The sequence below is a fragment of the Cavia porcellus genome, unplaced genomic scaffold, assembly GCF_034190915.1.
Source record: "Cavia porcellus strain 051 isolate PalLab524CR breed Dunkin Hartley unplaced genomic scaffold, mCavPor4.1 scaffold_14, whole genome shotgun sequence".
In the NCBI taxonomy this organism is placed as follows: Eukaryota; Metazoa; Chordata; class Mammalia; order Rodentia; family Caviidae; genus Cavia; species Cavia porcellus.
Window position 1 is genome coordinate 75,816,851 of NW_026947497.1, and position 21,337 is coordinate 75,838,187.

At 44.9% G+C, this 21,337-nt stretch overlaps 1 pseudogene; it reads right to left on the bottom strand.

Moving 5' to 3' along the window:
- Window positions 1–201: 201 nt before the first annotated feature.
- LOC100721006 (E3 ubiquitin-protein ligase RLIM-like) overlaps window positions 202–21,337 on the bottom strand; it is a 47,662-nt pseudogene continuing 26,526 nt past the window's right edge.

A 21,337-nucleotide genomic window follows, 5' to 3' on the forward strand; every position in this document is an offset into this window, starting at 1 on the left:
TGAAATGAGGGGAGAGCTGTTGGACAACAGGAAGAGAGGAGAAGATTCTTGGGGCTCGATGTCCCCTGGCAGCTGCTCAGATGACATCATAAAAATGAGTGTCCTGGAGCCCTCAGGCCCCCGAGACACACCATCAGTCTTTTCCCTTCCAAGGTATCTGAACCCTTGGAAGGGAACCCCATTCCTGCTTTTCCACTGGAGTCACCAGCCAAGCAAGGGATCTGGAAAGCCGCTGGTGCGACAGTGACAGAGCCGCCTGAGAGAGGAGCTGGTGAGAGCCGGAACGGAGGGCACAGGAGCAGAACCTGGCCCGGGCGGGCATGTGCTCAGTGGAGACAAGAGGAGAGGCGCGAAGAGGGCCGGCAGCTGTGTGGACGAGGCACAGACTCGAGGAAGGAGGTTGACCCGATCAGGTCCTGCATCTGAGTTTGGTTCTGTGCATTGTAGAGGTGTCAGGTGGATGAGAAGGTCACAGGCTTTGACAAGGTGGCGGTGACAGAAACATAAACGTCAGGTGGAGGCTCCAACCAGAGGGAGGAACCGCTGTCCCCAGGCCACTCGCTGCCTCTCTGGCTGTTGGTATGTGGACAAAGTCCCCGCTGCCCCTGGCTCTCGGCTCTGGGCAGGAGGAAACCAGACTATGCCACAGGAGGCTGGCTGCTGTCCTAAGGGAAGGGCAGCTCTGTCCCCCTCCTCCGTTCACACAGGGAACCCGTCAAGTGGCTTCCTCAGCAAAATCATTTCCCGAAAATAGGAACTACTTTTCAAAAACTCAACTTTCTGGCAACTTTTCTTTTGTATAACTGAGTTCATATGGACTGAATGGAAATCCTGACATAATTAAAACTTAAAGCCTACATAACAAGATCTTTTGAAGACTGGAAGGTTTGGACAAATTTTACCTTGGGTTTTGATGTTAGGGCTAACTGGGTTATTTTTTAACAATTCATTCTAAATTAATATTCTTAACATCAATTACTCATTAATATTCAGACATAAAATAAATAACCTTGATCAAGCCCTTATCTTATGTGAGGTGCTTGTATGACTGATCTGTCTTTATACAACAAAAACAGCTAAACTTAGCAGCTTAACACAAGCATGGTGTCACCATTTCTGGGGTCTGGAGTGGAGGATGGACTTTGCTGGGTGACAGGGTCACTGAGGCTGCAGCCAAGATGTCACCAGGGTGGCTGTCTTCTGAGGGGCTTAACAGGGATAGAGGATTCTTTTTTTTTTTTTTTTTTTCTGTTTTTTTAAAAATCCATTTTATTTCAAAGAGAAAAAAAAAGAAAACACATTTCAAAATACGTCAACTGGGGCAGCAATGGCAAGACAAGGGAACTCTGTCCTGAAAGGGTTCGTACACAGCAGTCACCTCCATTTCTTTCACATAGGCCTCCCCTCGGTCTGCTCACACCTCAGAGCAAATCAGTGATCCAAGAAGGAGAATGATCAAACTAAAAACCCAGTCTCGCAAGTGACACGTCATCCCATTTCCTGGCTTCTGTGGGTCACGAAGGTCCATCTTAGTACCACGTAGTTCCATCCTAGAACCATCCTAGTTCCACGTAGGAGAAAATAACTTAAGGGTGCAAAACTCAGGGGCAGAGATCCCTGGGGTGCACCTCGGACATGGCTCATATATGCCACCCCACCTCATCCTCCCAAAATCACCAGGAGAGGTTATTGTTACTCCCTGTCACAGCTGAGGGAGTAACTAAGGCTCGGTAAGGGTGACTTCCCAAGGTCTCGGAGGTGACAGCAGAGCAGTGTCCCCTTCCCCAGGCAAAGGCCGCCAGACCCGTGAGTCTGCACACAGCACTGCACTCACACCGCCCCAGCAAGAGTCCTTGATTCAATCTCCTCCCGACACAAGGCATTTTGCAGCTGCTGATTCTTTATCAGAAAACACACGTCCCACATTTGTTAAAAATCTTTAAACTATGAATAGAAAGATATTTTAACACAATCAAATGCAACCCAGGACAGCAGCACACATAATACTATACCATAAACCATTAGACATATTCTCATTAAAATCAGGAGCAGAGTTCACTCTGCAGTTACTATCATTCTTCAATATTAGCAAATATGATTAGCGCAATAACATAGAAATTAAAAGAATTATTAGAAAAGAGAGACACTCATTAGAAAATTCTAGATAATCAATGGAAAACATTTCTCAGTATTGATGAAATTTCAGCAGACGGCTGGATTCCAGATTAACAGTGCCTTTCCACATCAGTGGTAACCAAAGACAAGTGCCCACCTCGTGCCCCAGCCCCTGGGCTGCCCCGGAGCCCGGGACCACTACTCATTCTGTGGCCAAGCATTTGTGTCTTGTCTTGTTTTACTCAGGGTGCTACAACAAAACACTCCCAACTGAGCAGCTTATCAACAACAGGATTTATTTTTCCCTGTCTATGGATCAGGAAGCCCAAGATCAAGGCACCAGGAGATTTTGGAGATTAGTTTTCACACACAAGAGGCAGACATTCAGGCCACAGCACTTGTGGTCATGTGTACAGGGCTGGTGGCCAAATGCTTCCCGGGAAAGACTCTGAGGACAGCACCAGGGAAAATCTTGGGCTGCAGGTCTCATTTGTGGCCGTAGGCCCACAGGGGAGATCTGCCCTGCTGTGTTGGGATTTGCTTTTCAGAGGAGCAAAGAAGACAAGGATGGACTGGGGATTTAGCTCACTGGCATAAGCACCTACTTGGCAAACGTGAAGGTGTGAGTTCAATCCCCATATCGAAAAAAGACAGGATATAGGGTTCTGGTCAGGGCAGGGTAGGGTCTCACTCTTAAAAGCTGCCAGAGTAGAAAACAGCCTGGTTCTGAACCCAAGATCTAGGTCGAGGTCTTGGCTCTGGCACTCTTTATCCTGTGACCCTGAAGAAACCACTCATTCCTCCAGTCACTGTGTCATGGCTTGTGTGTGGCTGTCCCCCCAGAGTTGCATGCAGTCATAGGTGGGGGCTTTTTCAAAGGTGGCTGGATCTAGAGTGTGTGATGGCGGGGTTAACGGAGTGTGGTTATTAAATCAGTCCACTGATAGGTTTGGTGTAGTTTTGGGTAAGGTCAAGGTTCTCCTACCCTGGGTAGATAAAATACAAGGGACTGAAAGAGGCTTGTCTCTAGCTTGCTTTGCTACTTTCTGCCCGCTCTGAACTCTTCCTCCTCTGCGATGCCTGTCTGCTGTCTCACCCAGCCTTAGAGCCAGCCAATTATGGATGGAAACCTCTACAAACTGTGAGCCAAATGAACCTTTCCTTTAACATCGGGTATTTTGTCTCAGTAGTGAGAGAAATGTAACTAATGCACTCAACAATCTTTATCCACGGAGCACCTGCCTGCATCCTTGGAGCTGCAGAGACAGTGCAAGGGGCGAATGTGCGGGAAAGTGCTTTGCCAACTCCAGAACAATGGGAGCAGAGAGTGAGGCCGCTAGAATTGACAAGGGCGGGGTGCCAGCCTCTGACAAAGCAGCAAGCAGTGCCAGCTCTCTAACTGCTCCCCGCGGTGCATTTGACTCAGCTGTCACAGGACACCCCAGCCCCCAGGGCTCACACTCTGGTGACTGATACATTGAGTGCTTCAAACCCCTGTTGACTCCTAAGGAAAATGGGGACAGAAAAAGAGATGCAAACATCTCCTCACTTTACCTAATCTATGGATTTGCCTGATGGTTTGTTTGTATTACGATGCCTACTTTAGGGTTCCAGCAACAAAGGACAGTTAGAACTGTCCCCAGGGGCATCCTCTGGAGACCCAGGGCAATGCCCCTCTAGGTATGTGGTCTGACCACCCAAAGTAGGGTCCCCCCCCTACAAAAACAAGCTCCTGAAAAGTCTGGGGGACTGGAGTCTAGGAGGGAAGGGGCAGCGAGGGCAGAGGAGGAGAATCCAGGCCAGGGAGGTAGGAGGTACCGGAAAGAGGACCCCGGTGAGCACCTGAAATATTTGAGGTTGATTCCTGTGTTGTGCACCTGGCCAGAAGGGAATGAGGTACAGTGCTGACACCAGTGAGGATTTCCTAAGCTAACTCTGCTTTCCTAAGCTAACTCAGCCCTGTGAGTTGGGAAACATGGAGACTGTTCACCCGAGGAATTCAGTCCCCTCTGCTGTCCGGAGGGCCAGCCCTCCTACCCAGTGAAAAGCATGCGTGCATTGTGGGTAAGGCCACAGGGAGGGTGCTGCCTGGGCCATGGTCTGGCTGATCCTCCACTTTCCTGGGGTGACAGTATAGGCCTGGCCAGCACAGACCAACTGCTGCCAATTGTAGGCCCTGGGTCTCCTGCAGGCTCCTCTCCCTCCACCTGGCATCCCTGGCCGCAAAGAGAGCTGTGCTGTGGTCCCCAGGGGCGCTGTGGGGCAGACGGCCCTGAGTTCCCGGCTGGCCTATAGACCTGGCTCCGGATTAAAGGATTGGCCACTGCCCACTGCAGCCACAGGCCAGCTGTCCCCATAAGCCATCCAGCCCACTTTTTGCCGTGTGTTGTCCGAATGTGACCCTCCGCTGGCTGCTGGGGGCTAAGAAACTACATCTGCTGAAGATCTGGGGACAAACCAAGTCCATCTCCAGCTAAGTCACTGTGTGTCCTGTGTACCCCAGAGTCTGGATTCCCTCCATGGCCTTGTCTCGCCCAGACTGTTTCCCTTGCCTCTGCAGAACTCAGTCTCTTTCAATGTGTCCTGCAGGCCTCTGTCTCGCCCTGTGTTTGAGTCTCGCCCTCTTTCCTGTGTGTGTCTGTTTCCATCTCACTGTTTCCAAAATCTCCCTCTCTCTGCTTCCCGGTTTTTCTCTGTCGCTATCTGTCTCTGTCTTCCTGTCTCTCTGTGTGTGTCTCTGTATCTCTGTCTCTGTCTCTCTCTCTCATCCTTGAATAAAGATGCCGAAGCATAATTCTCAGCAGGACCGAGCACCCCAGGGCTCCCAGGACCGAGAAGGGAGGACTGCCATGGTTGGTCTTCATGTGGTGACTCTGTAGTTTTGCTAGGAAACGTCCTTCTGGCAGCCTTAAGAAAGCACCTAACAAGCCTCGGATTCAGCTCAGTGGCATAAGTGCCTGCCTGGCAAGCGTCAGGTCCTGTGTTTGATTCCCTGTACCACAAAAGAAAAATTAAAAAAGAAAGTGCCCAGCAGTGGCCCCAGTTCCAGGCATACTCGCTCCCCAGGCAGCAGGCCTCACCCCGCCCCTTCTCCCCCAGGAACAGCGGAAATTTGCAAAGGCCTGGCCTCCTCCCGGAGACAGCCAGAAGCCCCAGCTCTTGTATTCTTTGGTCCTTCCAAGCGGCAGGAGAACACCTTCAGGAGCCGCTGTCTGCAGGAAAATGCCAGCAGGTCTTTTCTTTTTCTAAATGACTGGGGGGAAACAGAGGTAGGGCTGAGGGATGGATAAGATTCATAAGAATATAACTGGTAAAACAAGGCAGGGCCCAGGGCCTGAAGGCATTTGAAAGGCCAGCTGAGGCCAGCTCTTCTAACGGCACATACTTGTAGCCAAGTTATACCCCTCTGCCAACCAACGCATGCATCAGAAACATAATGGCCATTTCTCTGGAGAAGACGGTACAGCCAGCAGCTCTTCCTTTCCTTCTTTTTCCTTCTCTTTATTTTTTTGAGATAGGGTCTCACTATGTATTTTGTTCTGGCTTTGAACTCACTATGTTGCTCTGTGTGGCCTCAAACTCGAGGCGATCCTTCTGCCTCAGCCTCTCCAGTGTTGGGATTAGAGGTATGTGCCACCTTGCCCAGCCTACTAGCCACTTTTCAGATATTATCCTAGTCAATTCTAAGGAAAACCTTAGGTAAGTAATTGTCTCCCCACTCCACAGGTGAAGAAACCAAGGCTCAGAGGGCAGATAACTTGTCCAAAGTTACACAGACAGTGAGTAAAAGAGCTGAGACTGAGATTCGGGACCGTCAGACTCCAGCCGGTGCGCTCGCCCCTCTGCAGAAACAGCTTACTCTGTGGAGATGGTGCCACTCTGCGAGCACGGTTGCTGTGGTGGATCGGGACAGAGAGGAGGCTGGGCACAGTCAAGCCCCGGGTTGAGCTGACCTCCTTCCCTGCCTCAGGCGGTGAAAGGCAGAAATATGCCGTTTGTGGTGCCTTCATCTTACCAGCTCCTGAAAGAAAGATACTAGGATCTTGAGAAAAAGGTTTTTGAAAGAAAAATATGATATCAGAAAAAGTTTGGTTTTCTTTGACTTTAGGAAAACTGGCATTATCCTCATGACTGCGCCTGCTTTTTCCCCCTGAATTGGAACTGAAAGGTAAAAAGGGGAGGGGTCTCCTGAAGACTTCAGGGAGCAGGAGAGGTACCTGTGCCATGCCGCTTTCAGGTGGAAAACACTTCAGAAACAACGTTTCAGAAACAAAGTTTAAGGGAAGAAACGGCCCTCATTACCTCCCTCTGAAGAAAGAGAAATGTCTCATTCTGTCGCTGCTTCCGCAGAAGAAAGGGGAGAGGGTGGCTGGAAAGAGGGCCAGGCAGGGCAACACGCTGCAGCGCTCAGGGATATTTAAGCCTGCTTAGCCTTGGAGTTCATCTTTCCCTGCAGTGACCTCATGGGGACAAGATGTGTACATTTCGTGCCAGGACAGGGCGGTAGCACACATGCAAAAAGCTTCTGAAGTTTGAACCAATCCACTCCTCCGGTTATACCACCTCGAGCCAGACAGCGCGCACCCAAGGTGGATTTGGGCCCCGCTGCCAATGTGACAGTCTCCATGGAAGACGTCGACCAGATTCCATTCCCTGCCACAAATATTTCTGGAGTTCCTACTGGGTGCCAGCGCTGAGCTCGACACTGAGGGCACAGAAATAAATCAGCTCTGCCCTCTGTCCTGAAATTGCTGAGGAGTCCAAGAAGGAAAATCAAACAGTTCCTCAAAGAGGGGGTTCATTCAACATCCGAAGGGTGCCGTCAGAAGAGTCTACCCCCGGTGCAGACTAGACACTAGCAAGGCGTCACAAGGAAGGGACTTTAACAGCCAGCTTGACTCTGATTTGATCAAACAAGCCAGACTCAATTCATTTTCATAGCGAGTCCCTCTCACTTAGAAACTAAAAAATGCTTTTTAATGCTGTCTTCGCGCTAGATGGCAAGCTAGGTGGCTGGGTTGAGTCAGGCTATGTCTGTGGTCTGTCGTGCCGAGGTGTTGTCTGTGCCAACGAACAGTCAGGAAAGCTGGGAACCCAAGCACGTGGACGTGAGGCAGACAAGAAATGGGGAGGCAAGGGCCGGTTCCCCAGTTATCCTATTAGGAAGAGCAACAGAAGTTTTCCAAGATAAATAGTCAAGTCTCCACTCCTTCTCCCTCAGGTACACAGTCACCAAAGGTGACAGAGTGAACTATGGGCCACAGATTCCCGTGACTGTCCACGTCTTGGTTTGCAGCTTCTGAACGGTTCCGTGTCAGCTACCTTGGCTGGCTTCTCCACACACACTTCCCCCTCCTTTGTCTCCATCTCTGCAGTCCAGAGACATAAAGGAGGTCATTTTCCAGCTTCACTGGCCTCATAACTCTGTTCTGGCCAACACACCGTTGTCAGAAATCTCTGGGGAGGCCAATTTTCTTTTCTTTCTTTCTTTCTTTTTTTCTTTTTTTTTTTTTCTGGTACCAGGATTAAACTCGCGACCTTGCACTTAACCAGGCAGGCACTTATGCCGCTGAGCTAAATCCCTGGCCCCAGAAACCAATTCTCATAAGAAGAAAATGCTTGCTTTTTTACCCTTCTCTCTTGCCATTCTTCTGGCCCTAAAGGTGCTGGCAAAGCCATCTGCCACAGCAGCCCTGGGCTGTCCCTCGGTGGGCTTCTTATCAGAGGGAACGATAACCATTGACCTCTTGCTGCTTGTGTCTGAACACAAGTCTAATGCACATGACAACTAGCATTACTGAGAGCTTTCCCTGGGCCCAGCCTTTACACTCATTGGACCACTGCTCTGTGCAGGTGTGAGGTCAAGCCTCCTTATCCAGCGTTCTTTGCAGTAGCCTCTGGCAGCCTCCTGAGGCTCTAAATCTTAGGGTCCCTGTTGATCTTCTGCTGCGTTTTTGCATGAAGATGAAAGATTCTTTGCTATTGGGGCTCCAAATCCATACTGGGATGTAGGTCCCTTGCAGTTGCCCGAGGCAAAGGTGTCCCAAGCACCCATGCATGCAATGGCACGGACAAGTCCTTCAGAGTCAGCCCAGCTTCCTGCAGGCTGAATCAGTGCTGATGCCATTCCAGGGCCTCTGGCCTCTTTTTCATACATATCGTGGTGCCTTCCAGATTCCATCTTGGGGCGCTCCCGTACCCCACCCGTTCTAGTTTCTCCATCATTGGCCCAGGTGGCCTCTACTGGTCCCTAAGAGAACACCTGGAGCTAACACTGATGCTTGGTGACTTACAAGTTTTGCAACTTTTTGACTAAAAGAGCTTCAGGGACTGCCTTAGTCACTTTCCTCATTGTTAGGGCAAAATACCCAACTTCAATAAGTTAAGGGAAGTGTTGTTTATTCTGGCCCTCCTTTCAGTCCGTAGTTGGCTGGCACCAAAGCAGGATGGCATAGCAGAGGGACCTGGCAGAGGAGAGTTGCTATGGTATGATGGCCAGGGGGCAGAGAAAACATGAAGAGGAATCAGCCTTGCCAGGCCACATTACCAGTCACCTATCTCTTTCAGCCAGGTCTGTTTGCTAACAGAAAGTCAGTCACATATCCACCAAAAGCCACTCACCTTTAAAAGCCCACCTACAAGTGCATAAGGATCTTGGGGGACATCAAGATACAAACCGCATCAGAGACTAGGTAGTACAATTCCCTGCTTTTACCAGAAAACTGAGGCCCGAGGACTAGAAGTGATAAGTCAGTGTTCATCAGCAAGGTGTAGAGGAATGGGATGCTGCCTGCATCTGCAGTGTAGGATGCTCTCTTTCTGGTACCAAGAGCCCAGGGCACGGGCCTACTGACTGTCTTGAGGCAGTCAGGCACCAAATGCCTAAATGCTTGTTGGACAGTGTCAAAGACCAAACCCTTCTCTGTCCTATGCTCACTGGTGTTCCTCATGTGGTGTGGACAGAAATCCCAGGCCAGCCTTGTAGGAGAGAAGCTAGGACCCATAGCCTGGCAGGGAAGAAACCAAAAGATTTTCTGCAGCAAGAACAATCCCCTTTGGATGTGCGCCAACCCTCGATCGAGCGCTGTGGGGGAGATTGAGGAGCTTTTACCACACTGATGGTGTGGAGGAAGAGAAGACTGGAAGCATAAGCTAAAGGACCCTAAAGAAGGATGAGACTGAGTTTCTTTTCCGCTAGATCACAAAGAAGGTAACTGTGGGCTCTTCTGTATCGGAAGATCTCATTTACTGCTGCTGTGTTCCCTTGGCACAGGGTCGTGCTTCCCAAGGTAACCAAGGCAAAGAAACACCCGCCTCCGAGGTGAGCCCCAGCCCGGGTCCCCGTCTGCTCCAGAGGATGGATCAACAGATGCTCCACTAATTTAATCACACTGCATCGTACCCAGGTGCTCAGAGTAACTTTAAAATGACGTAAACATCAGAACCTCTGCTTCTGGGTAGGTTATCTAGTGAGACCTCCTGGCATTCACAGGCAGCCAACTTCTTCCTGAGGAATTTCCACTAATCTCCTCCAGGAATAGACCTGGCTCTCTGGGCAGAGTCAGCAAGTTCAAGGCATAGGTTGACTCCAGCCCTCTTAGCAACGAAGCAAAATGTTCTCAGTAAGGGCAACAGAGAGAGACTTATACGGCCCTCTTTGAGCCTCCCCAAACTGGCCTGATTTCCGTGGCCTGGGGTCTTTGGAGTCTTTTTGCTTCAGGGACCAGGGGACTAAAGGGACTAAGGGAGAGCAGGAGGAAGCTCGTGGACAGATGAGTCTTAGCACTCTGACCCACTACTCCTTCCTCATGTGTTTTTCGGTGACAGCCTCCAGCCTCATCTGCTCCCCATTATGCAAAACTGATTAACACTATTGGGGCAAAAGAGTATTTGTTGGCTTCAGGCCCTGACTCTCCTTAGAAATTATATTCAATCAGAGAATGTCAATTCATGCCTGTAATCCCAGCACTTGGGAAGCTGAGGCAGGAGAATCACAATGAGTTCAAGGCTAGGCTAGGTTACATAGTGAGTTCAAATCCAGCATGAACTACATAGTACAACCCTCTTTCAAAAAAAATATTCAATCAAATAGAAAATGGAATTTGTAGAATACCTGTTTCAAAATTAGATGCAATAGGGGAGTGGTAAGGCAACAGATAAAATAGGACCACCTCTGAATTGATAATTGGTTTGTTTGTTTGTTTGCTTTTGTCTTTTTGAGTCAGGGTCTCTCTATGCAGTTCAGGCTGGCCTTGGGCTCACTTTGTAGCCTAGGCTGGTCTCGAACTTGCAATAATCCTCCTGCCTCAGCCTCCCAAGTGCTGGGATTATGAGAGTGTACCACTATATCTGGCTGAATTGATATCTGTTGAAGCTCAGTGCCAGCCTTAGTAAAAAAAGCCACCAGATGTAAGCAACCCAAGTGTCCTTCAATGGACAAATGAAGGAACATGTGTATTACCTTCAGCCTTAAGAAGGGAAAAATTGGGCTAGGGATGTAGCTCAGCAGCACAGGGCCTGCCTGGCAAGCATGAGGTCATGAGTTTAATTTCCAGTACCAAAAAAGAAATTTCATCTGCAGCTGAACCTTGAGTATATCACGCTAAATGAAACAAGCCAATCACAGGAAGGATATTTTTATTATACTGTTTGTATGAAGTACCTGGAGTACTCAGATTCCAAGAGAAAAAAAGTACAATGGAGGTTATCAAGGGCAGGGAGGGAGCAAAGGGGATTTGTTTAATGAGAGCTGAGTTTCAGTTCTCCCAAAAGAAAAGCGCTCTGGCAATGGGTTTCTTAGCAATGTGAAGGCACTTAACAATATCGACCTGGGCCATTAAAATGGTTAAGAGAGAAAAAATTTTATCTAATTTACCACAAATTATACTTGTACAGAATTTTTGCAAACCTGTGCATTCATTGTATCCCTCAGTCTACACTTTTGTATGCACTTGAAGTTTTCTATAATAAAAAGGCAAACATGTTCCATGAATTTATTAGGGTTCTCCAGAGAAACAGAATTTTTTTTTAAAATTTTATTTAAGGAGAAAAGAAAAAAAAAGCAGGGAAAGGGTACAAGTTATACAGATTTACAGAAATAAAATGAACAGTAGGAAATCACTAGTTAATGGATTACATATTGTCATCTTAGAAATAATTGTTCAAGTCACAAAATTAAAGCTTGTAAAGTGGACATTCCATCAATGATACTGCAAACAGTTCTGTTCATTGATCCAATAAAACTCTGTGATATCATTTTCTATCTTATACACTTAAATATACATGCAGTTATATAGTTTGGAGCACTTTCTTTTCCTCTCTTTTGTACCATGACTGTTACACATTTTGGGTTTCATTGCTCCCACGGTTCTTATTACTTTTTTGGGAGAGAGTAAAACCAAATGTGACATAACAGAACAGAATCGGTCAAGTCAAAAGGGTGGACATAATAGATAATGTAAAAACATAATACAAGGTGATCAACAATGGTTATCATAATGCCTCCCGCTATCTCTAATAGAATTGCCTATATCATTAGTTATGATACAATTGAACAAAACAGTAAAGAATAAAACCAACAAAACCAAAACATTGGAGACATTGTAGGTCTTCAAAAGTAGATAAAAGTCAACAAGAATGGGCATCATAATGAATCTCATTATCTTCACAGCTGATGCCTAAACTTTCGAACCTGATACTATCCAGCAAAACAGAATAGGGGAACATCAGTTAAAAACCAGATGGTGAGAGTAATACAGGGCTTTAAATCAAGGTAATGAAAAGTCAAAGTGGGTTACTATAATATATCCTGCTATTTTTTTTCCTTTGATTAAAAGGATAAAGATAAAAAAGTAAATAATGGAGTGGAGATTGAGATAAAAGAGGGCATAACAACGAAACAGCGCAGATCAAAACATAACCATTTAAGCAGAATAGTGTTTCACCACAAGATAATCCTAACCTAAAAGTAGTTACCATATTGTCTCTTTCTTTGAAATCCTTGAGTACAACTTCGTATACTGTAGCACTAAGTATATCAAAACAATGTAAAACCATTCAAGAGAATGACAGCATTACAGAGTATTTAGAATCGATTAACAGAAAATGAACAATGGTTTCTGAATAATCTCCTTGTCTTTAAAAGGTTTTTGCTTATACTATCATACATAATAAAATCCAATAAGATACAGCCTATTTAGACCATTGGAGACAGAAGGACAAAAGCTAGATGAGACTTCAAAACAAGATGATACTAAATCAGTATTACCTATTAAGATGTCATTTTCTCCAAAATAGCTGTTCCTATCATCCAATCTTCTCTGTCTCATTTCTGTTGAGCTCTTTTTCTGTCAGTAGCTGTCAGTTTGTCTTCTTTATTTTGTTCTCTGCTCCATTCATTGTGGCCTCTCTGCCATTATTTCTGGATTCTTTGTATTTTTCTTTTTTTAGAATATCCTGCAATACTCTCTGTAGAGTTGAATTGGTGGTTGCAAATTCCCCCAGTTCCTCTTTATCCTGGAAGCACCTTGTTTTTCCATCAATTTCCAGGGACAGTTGTGCAGGATATCTCAATCTTGCCTGGAGGTTATTATCTTTCAAAGCTTGAATTATTTCCCCCCATGCTCTTCGTGATTTGATGGTTTGTGCAGAGAAATCTGCTGTAATTCTGATGGGTGTTCCCTTGTAAGTGGTCTGTTTCTTGTCTCTGACAGCTTTTAATATTCTGTTCTTGTATTGAATTTCTGGAATTTTTATTATTATATGCCTGGGTGTTGCTCTGTTTGGGTTGTAGGTAGCTGGGGTCCTGTATGCCTCATACATCTGAGTATCTTTACCTTTTGCTAAATTAGGAAAATTCTCCTGGATTATTTCTGTGAGTAGCTTTTGTAGTTCACTTGTTTGTGTCCCTACTTCTTCTTTTATGTTCTTAATCCTTAAGTTATGGATCCTCTTATCATCTTCTTGTCTTTGTATTATTGCTGTTTGTTTCTTTGTTATTTTTAAGAAGTTTTTTATTTCATTCTCCCATATTACAAGTCTGCCCTCCAGTTCAGATAGTCTGTCCTTAGTTTCTTTCAAGCTGTTATGCCAGTCTTCGATAGACTTCTTAGTATCTTGGTAGTCCCTTTGAACCTGCTTCACGTATTCTATGCTTTCTCTGTTTTCTCCATCAAACAATTCTCCCCTTTTTTTTTTTGTTCTTCCATTCCACCACCTGTTTTTTCTTGGGTGGTACTTAGCATTTCTCTCACTATTCTGCATACTTCTAGCTTCAGGTCGTTGATAACTTCATTCCTGAATTGGTCTATGAGGCTCTCTATATGGTGCCTTATGTGTATTGGTGTGGTGTCTGCTATTGCCTGATTCTCAGAATTGGGGGCTGAGGAGCCTTTCTTGTTGCTGCCTCTTCCCATGCTGCCTCTTCTTCTCTGTTCCTTATATATGCAAGCTTATATAAGAGGCCCAGCTTCTCTCCCAGTCAGCCACAGCCTGATCGAATTGCACCAGTTAGGTGTTCCCGCTCACCGCTGCGCACCAGGGAGTTATGGACCAGGCAGCCTACGCGTCTCCCCTCCCGGCCACCGTCAGGCTCTGGGATCTGGGTTGGGACAGTCACCAGGTCCGCCAGCAGCGTCACGCAGGCCAGGCACTTTTCACCAATCCCACCCGAGAGGGGGATGTGTGACTGGAGTCGCCACCGCGCCCTGCTCCCGCAGGACTGCTCGGGCCCAGAAAGTCCTCCACTGGAGTCAAACTGTGGTAGAGTGTCAGCTTCTCTCACTCACCTCACCACAAGTCAGTGCACGCCTCCCTGCCATTCGCAGATTGCCGTTCTCAGAGCTTTTGCGCGTCTCTCTCTTTGCCGAGCCACTGTAGAGGCAGCCAGCCGCCGTGCGGCGGGTAACCCAAATCGCGGCTTACAATGGCGCGGGGTCCAGCCTCCACACCAAGGCTTTTCTGTTCCTGTTTTAGCGCCAGGACTGCATTCCAAGTTGGTTTCTCTCAGCCCAGTTCGTTCCTGAGTCAGCAGAGCATATCTCCACCTGCTTATGTCTCCTTAGTCCGCACCATTCCTGGCTTCTGAGCCGAGTCTTTCAGAGAGCCTCCGGTAGTTGCTGTTATCTGTCCGCCATGTTCTCCCGGAAACCAGAGAAACAGAATTAATAAGATAGATGTATAAAACAGGCCTTGGGGCTGGGGATTTAGCTCAGCGGCATAAGCGCCTGCCTTGCAAGCAGGCAGTCGTGGGTTCGATCCCTGGTACCGATAAAAAGGAAAAAAGACAAAAAAAAAAAAAGGCCTCATTCTAAGAATTGGCTCACACAGCTGTGGAAGCTGAGAGGCCTGTGATTTGCCACCTGAAAGGTAGAGAACCAGAAAAGATGGTGGTGTAGTTCAGTTCAAAGGCTAAGAACTGGGCAATGGCGGACAATGGTGTTAAATCCTAGAGTCCAAGGGCCCCAGGACCAGAAGCTCCAATGTCTGAGGCAGAAACTGAACGCTTCTGCTCAAGAGGAGAAAGAACTTGCCTTTCTCTATTGTTTTGTTCCCTTCGGGCCTTAAATAGATGAGGTAGAGGTCCACACGCTTAGTGACAGTGGATCTTCTTTACTCAGTTGTCAGTTTTCCATTGTCAGTTCCATCGTTATTATGACATAACTAAGGCTGGCTGATTTACAAAAGGAAAAGGGTTTGTTTAGATCATAGTTTTTGGAGGCTGAAAGTTTAAGAACAAATAATCTCCTTGATTCAGCTGCTAGGAAGGGCTCCCTAGCTCCATAGCATAATGTGCAAGGGGGAGAGACAAGGAGCAGAGAGGCCACAGAGGGCCCAGTCTCACACTTTTGTAACAACCTCTTCATGAGAACTAAGCAGGGCCCCTTGAGAACTGCATCAGTTCCTTCTGAGGGCAGTACCTCCAGGGAGCTAATACCCTCCCTGTAGACTGCAGCTCTTATAGGTCTGTGACCTCCTCACAGTCACATTGAGGACCAAGATTCCAACATACGAAACTTTAGGGAGCGGGCCATATCCAAGTCAGCATACTGACTCCAATGCTGGTCTCACAGGTACATTCAGAGAAGTGTTACCAGCTATCTGGGCATCCCTTAAGCCACTCGAGTTGACACATAAAGTCCACCATCACACAAAAGTAACTGAAACCGTAGAGGGAAAAAACTAGTAATACACTGCAGAAAAACTGTTAGGACTGAGATGTAGTTCAGTGATAGAACACTTGCAAAGCACGCTTAAGGACCTGAGCCCCAGCTCCAGCAGAAAGAAAGGAAAGGAAGAAAGAGGAAGAAAGAGGAAAAGAGAGAAAGAAAAGAAGAACAAGAGAAAAGAAATATGTGCAGTTGTATTAAAATACTGTGAAAACCTTACTGAAGGATGTAAAAAAGGTCTTGAGTAAGTGGTTGTCTTATTCCTGATTGGAAGATATAATTACGGAGTGACATCTATCTTCTCCATATTTGTCTATAAATATAGTCCAATTCTATGCAAAAAAGTCAACAAGCAATAGTCTAAAAGACAGCAGACTGATTCTAATATTCACCAGCAGAGGAACACATACCAAGAGCCATGTTAAGTCTGGGAAAGAGGAACGAGGAGGAAAAGGGCCTTATAAGGGAGCGTAAGTTACCGCTATGGTGATCGCAACTTGGGAAGACACTGCCTGGGAAGCAGCTGGCAGCAGGAGTCAGAAAACCAGTGGAGTGTGACATTCTAGTCCTTTTAGGGAGGTGAGGTCAAAGAGATCAGAAAAACCAAACAAGACCTGAAGAAACAGGATTGTGGGGTGGCAGCAGCTGTGTGTGCCCATTTCCCTCCCACATCTCACGCCAGCTCCGCTTCACAACCCCCTTTGGAGCATGGTTAGAGGGGGCATCAGGGTCCTGGAGGGAATGCACTAGGCTGGGGTGCTGGGCTTTCTGCCTCTAGGCCACCTGGCCAGTGTGACTCTGGCCATATGTCTGTGCTCCCACCACCCAGCCCCCAAACTGCTAAGCCGAGCCGACAATGCTCTGCTTCAGGGCTGGGAGGTCCAGGAACAGAAAGCTCCTCTTGGCTGCTTGTGGCCTCCAAGGAGCCACAGGGCCCAGGCAAACAAGGACCTAAGAGACCAGTGGCCCCAGGGGAAGGGCCATCTGAACACCTAGTACTACCCTTGAAAGTGCACCCAGGGGAGATGAAGGGTGGTTTCAACAACAAAAAGAACTCAAAACTAAAAACATGCTCTTTTTTTTTTAAACAAAACAAAAATAAGGCAAAGCACATAATTTAAAAATAAAAATTGCCGTGGATCTGACTTGAATTGTGCTTTGGAAGACAATATGCAAGAAATATTGCAGACCACAGAGCAAAACACAAAGAAACAAATCAAAAGAAATCGTTAGAGATTTGGTAGGCAGATTTATAAAGCCTAACATAAGACTAATTACTGAGTCCCAGAAGATAAAAATAACCAAAAAGTGGAAATCTATATATATATACACACAAATACCAGATATAGATATGGATATATGTGCACACAAACTTTGGATTCTTGTTTATATGTGTGTGTGCATGTATTTGTCTATATCTATCGCTACATCTATATATCTATGTCTATCCATCTATCTATATCTCCAAAGATTATTTCATTCACATATATTCTCTGAAAAAAAGATTCAAACAAAAACTAAATGAATTCTAACAGAAAAAAAGAAACAGGAGTGACCAATCACTCATGTTTAACCACATATACATGCAAGAATGTGCATACTTCATACACACACATATGTATATATGTATATATACTTACTTTATGGATGCACACATGTGTATGCATATATAGATATATATTTTAAAATACAGGTGGATATTAATAGGTTGGAAATGTGAAATGCTGAATAAGAATTTTAAAATAGAAGCAAAATATTGCAAAGAAAATTCTAATAAGATTTAGAAAGAAACCAATTTCAGCAAAACCTAGGAGTTGAGGGTGGGGCATGCTGAGCAAAAGACTCCCAAAACTGCTTGTGGTAAGGGAGAGAAAAACCATTCTCAAGATCTCACTGGTGGAAGGAAGAAGCACCTGCAGGGGAGAAATAAGGAGGGGAGAGAATCTCTAAGTGAGTGAATCAGAGCTCATACTCATTCTACTAAAGAATAGTTTGATTCTGGGCACCAAGAAAGGCAAGCAGAGACAACCTTCAAGGGAATGAAGGGTGCAGGGACACCCTCACCAAAGAAGGTGGAGAAGCGAGAATTTGAATGAGACAATAAAATGCAGGGGAAACAGGAACCATGCACATGCAAGCAGACAGCCATCAGAAAGGGGACGGGAAAGACACCCAGCACATTCACACCATGCCATCTTGTAGCTGTTACAAAAATGAGTTTTTAAAAAGAAAAGAATGAGGAACTATGGACCTAACATATGCAAAAGTGAGGAGATGTCTTTGATTTACTGCAAAGAGGCAAATTGCAGGCTCGCATACAGCAAATCATTTTTTTAGGAAACTATATTATACCTGCATTGTATGTGTATGTCAACAGGGAGGGGGCCAGGCCAGGGCCAAGTAGAAGTAGTTTTGTCTCTTTTGCTTGAGTGTCATACAGTAAGAAAGGAATTACGAATTACATGGGTATAATTAAAATATGTATCTCACATTCATAACACAAAGGAAGACCTTCATATTTTGAAGGACAAATGCATTCATTAACCCATTCATTCACAGTTAGGTGCTTAGTGCCCCTATAAGCCAGCTGCCATTGGAGAGGGGAAAAAATGAATCTTCTGCAGCTGAGTCCTGGAGGGCTCTCTGGGAGACGGGATAAGACTTGTAAGCCAGTAACTGAAACAGGTCAACAAAATATGATCCGAGCCTAGGAGACACATAAGCAAATGCACCAGAGGTTGTGAGAAGAAATTAGGGTTTGGGGGAGCAGAAGGGAGGGGAAAGAAGAAAGTCTTCATGGATATGTGAGCTTTTCACTGCTGTGACAAAATAGTGAGAAAGTCAGCATAAGGGAGGGAAGCTTTATTTTGGCTCATGGTTTTGGAAGTTTCAGTTCATGGTCTACTGGCTCCATTACTCTGGGCCTGAGTTGAGGCAGAACATCACGGTGGCAGGAGTGATACAGAGGAAAGTTACTTCATGGTGGCCAAGAGTTGGAGGGGGGAGAAGGGAAGCAAAGAGGTCCCAATATACCCTTGAAGGCCGTGACCCCATGACCTACTTCTTTCAACTGGGCCCTGTTTCTAATAGCCCATTCAGCCATGAACTCATCCATGGGTCAATGCATTGGTGACGTCAGCCCCATTATGGTCCTGTCACCTCCATAGGTTGAATAGCTGAACATCGTTGCTTGGGATCAAGGGTCTCCAAGTCATCAGTACATGGATCTTTTTTTTTTTTTAATTTTATTTAAGGAGAAAAAAGAAAAAAAAAAACAGAAAAAGGGTACGGGTACAAGTGATACAGAATTTCAGAAAAAATAAACAGTAGGAAATCACTAGTTAATTACATATTGTCTTCTTAGAAATAGTTGTTGAAGTTACAAAATTAAAGGATATAGAGGGGACTTTCAAACAGTGAGACTGCAAACAGTTTTGTTCAATAATCCAACAAAACTCAGTAATATGGTTATCTATCTTATACACTTAAATATATATGCAGTTATATCTTTTAGAGAACTTTCTTTTCCTTTCTTTTGTACAATGACAATTACACATTTTGGGTTTTATTACTCCCACAGTTCTTATTACTTTTTTTTTTGAAGAAAGTAAAACCAAATGTGACATACCAGGATAGAGTCAGTCAAGTCAAAAGGATGGACATAATACATAATGTAAAAACAAAATACAAGGTGATCAACAATGGTTACCATAATGCCTCTTGTTATCTTAAAAAAAATTGCCTATATCATCAGTTATAATAAAATTGAACAAAACAGTAAAGAATAAGACCAATAAAACCAAAACATTGGAGACATTAGAGGACTTCAAAAGAAGATAATAGTCAACCAGAATGGGTGTCACAATGAATCTTATTGTCTTCATAGTTGTTGCCTATACTTTCAAACTTGGTACTATCAAGCATAACAGAATAGAGGAAAATCAGTCAAAACAAGATGGTGAGAGCAATACAGAGTTTCAAATCAAGTTAATAGGAAATCAAAGTGGGTTACTATAATATATCCTGCTGTTTTTTATTTATTTTTCCCTTAATTAAAAGGATAAAAATGAAAAAGTAGATAATAAAAAGGAGATTGAGATAAAAAAAGAGGGCATAACAACAAAATAGTGCAGGTCAAAACATAGCCATTTAAGCAAAATCTCGACATAATAGTAGTTACCAGAGTGTCTCTTCCCTTAAAATCTTTGGGTATAACTTCGTGTACTGTAGCATAAAACATATCAAGACAATGTAAAACCATTCAAGAGAATGACAGTATTACAGGGTATTTAGAATCAACTAACAGAAAATGAACAATGGTTTCTGTATAATCTCCTTGTCTATAAAAGTTTTTGTTTATATTATCACATATAATAAAGTCTAATAAGATACAACACATTAAAACCGATGGAGACAGAAGAACAAAAGCTTGATGGGACTTCAAAACAAGAGGATATTAAATCAGCATTACCTATTATGATGTCTTATTTTCTCCAAAATGGCTGTTCCTACCATCCAATCTTCTCTGCCTCATTTCTGTTGAGTTCTTTTTCTGTCATTAGTTGTCAGTTTGTCCTCTTCATTTCGCTTTCTGCTCCATTCATTGTGGCCGCTCTGCCACTGTTTCTGGAATCTTGGTATTTTTCATTTTTAGAATATCCTGCAGTAATCTCTGTAGAGTTGAATTGGTGGTTGCAAATTCCCCTAGTTCCTCTTTATCCTGGAAGCACCTTGTTTTTCCATCAATTTCTAGGGACAGTTGTGCAGGATATATCAATCTTGGCTGGAGGTTATTATCTTTCAAAGCTTGAATTATTTCCCCCCATGCTCTTCGTGATTTGATGGTTTGTGCCGAGAAGTCTGCTGTACTTCTGATGGGTGTTCCCTTGTAAGTGATCTGTTTCTTGTCTCTGATGGCTTTTAATATTCTGTTCTTATATTCTGTTTGGGTTGTAGGTGGCTGGGGTCCTGTATGCCTCATACATCTGAGTATCTTTACCTTTTGCTAAATTAGGGAAATTCTCCTGGATTATTTCTGTGAATAGCTTTTGTAGTTCATTTGTTTGAGTCCCTATTTCTTCTTTTATGTTCTTAATTCTTAAGTTATAAATCCTCTTGTCATCTTCTAGTCTTTGTATTATTGCTGTTTGTTTTCTTGTTATTTTTAAGAAGTTTTTCATTTCATGCTCCCACCTTACAAATCTGTCCTCCAGTTCTGGTAATCTATCCTTAGTTTCTTTCAAGCTGTTATGCCAGCTTTCAATAGAGTTTTTAGTTTCTTGGTAATCTCTGTGAACCTGCTTCATGTATTCTATGTTTTCTCTATTTTCTCCATCAAACAATTCTCCCCTTTTTTTCTGTTCTTCCATTCCACCATTTGTTTTTTCTTGGGCAGTGCTTAGCATTTCTCTAACTATTCTACTTATTTCTTGCTTTATTTCATTAAATACTTCATTTTTGAACTCGTCTATGAGGCTCCAGAGATACCATTTTATATCTATAGGTGCCGTGTCTGATACTGCATGTTTTCTGTCCTCATTCTCCTTTGCTTTTACCTTTCCTGCATCAGTGTTCTCAGGATTGGGGACTGAGGACCCTTTCTTGTTGCTCCCTTTTCCCATACTTTTTGTTTCTTCCATACAAGTGTATGTAGGAGGCCTAGTTTTTTTATTTTTTTTTCTCTTTGTCTGTTACAGTTTGTTTGAATCCTCCGGCTAGGTGTTCCCGCCCACTGCAGTGTACTAGGGAGACACAGACCTGGGCAGCCTCTGCTGGGCCTGCCCCTCTAGATCAACCTAGTGAATGCTTCACTGCTAGGGTGCACCGCCAGGCACAGGGACCTGATTTGGGCTAGCCTACTGGATCTTAGTCTGCGGCGTCACCAGGCCAAGCGCTCCCCACCACTCCTGCTTGAGAGGGGAATATGCGACTAAAGTCACTGCAGGGCCCTGTTCCGGTTAGTCTGCCCGTTCCGGAATGTCCTCTGTTGGAGCCTCCTAGTCTATGAAAGGGTCCCCATTTCTCTCACTCATCGCAGGTCGATGCAGGGCTCCCTG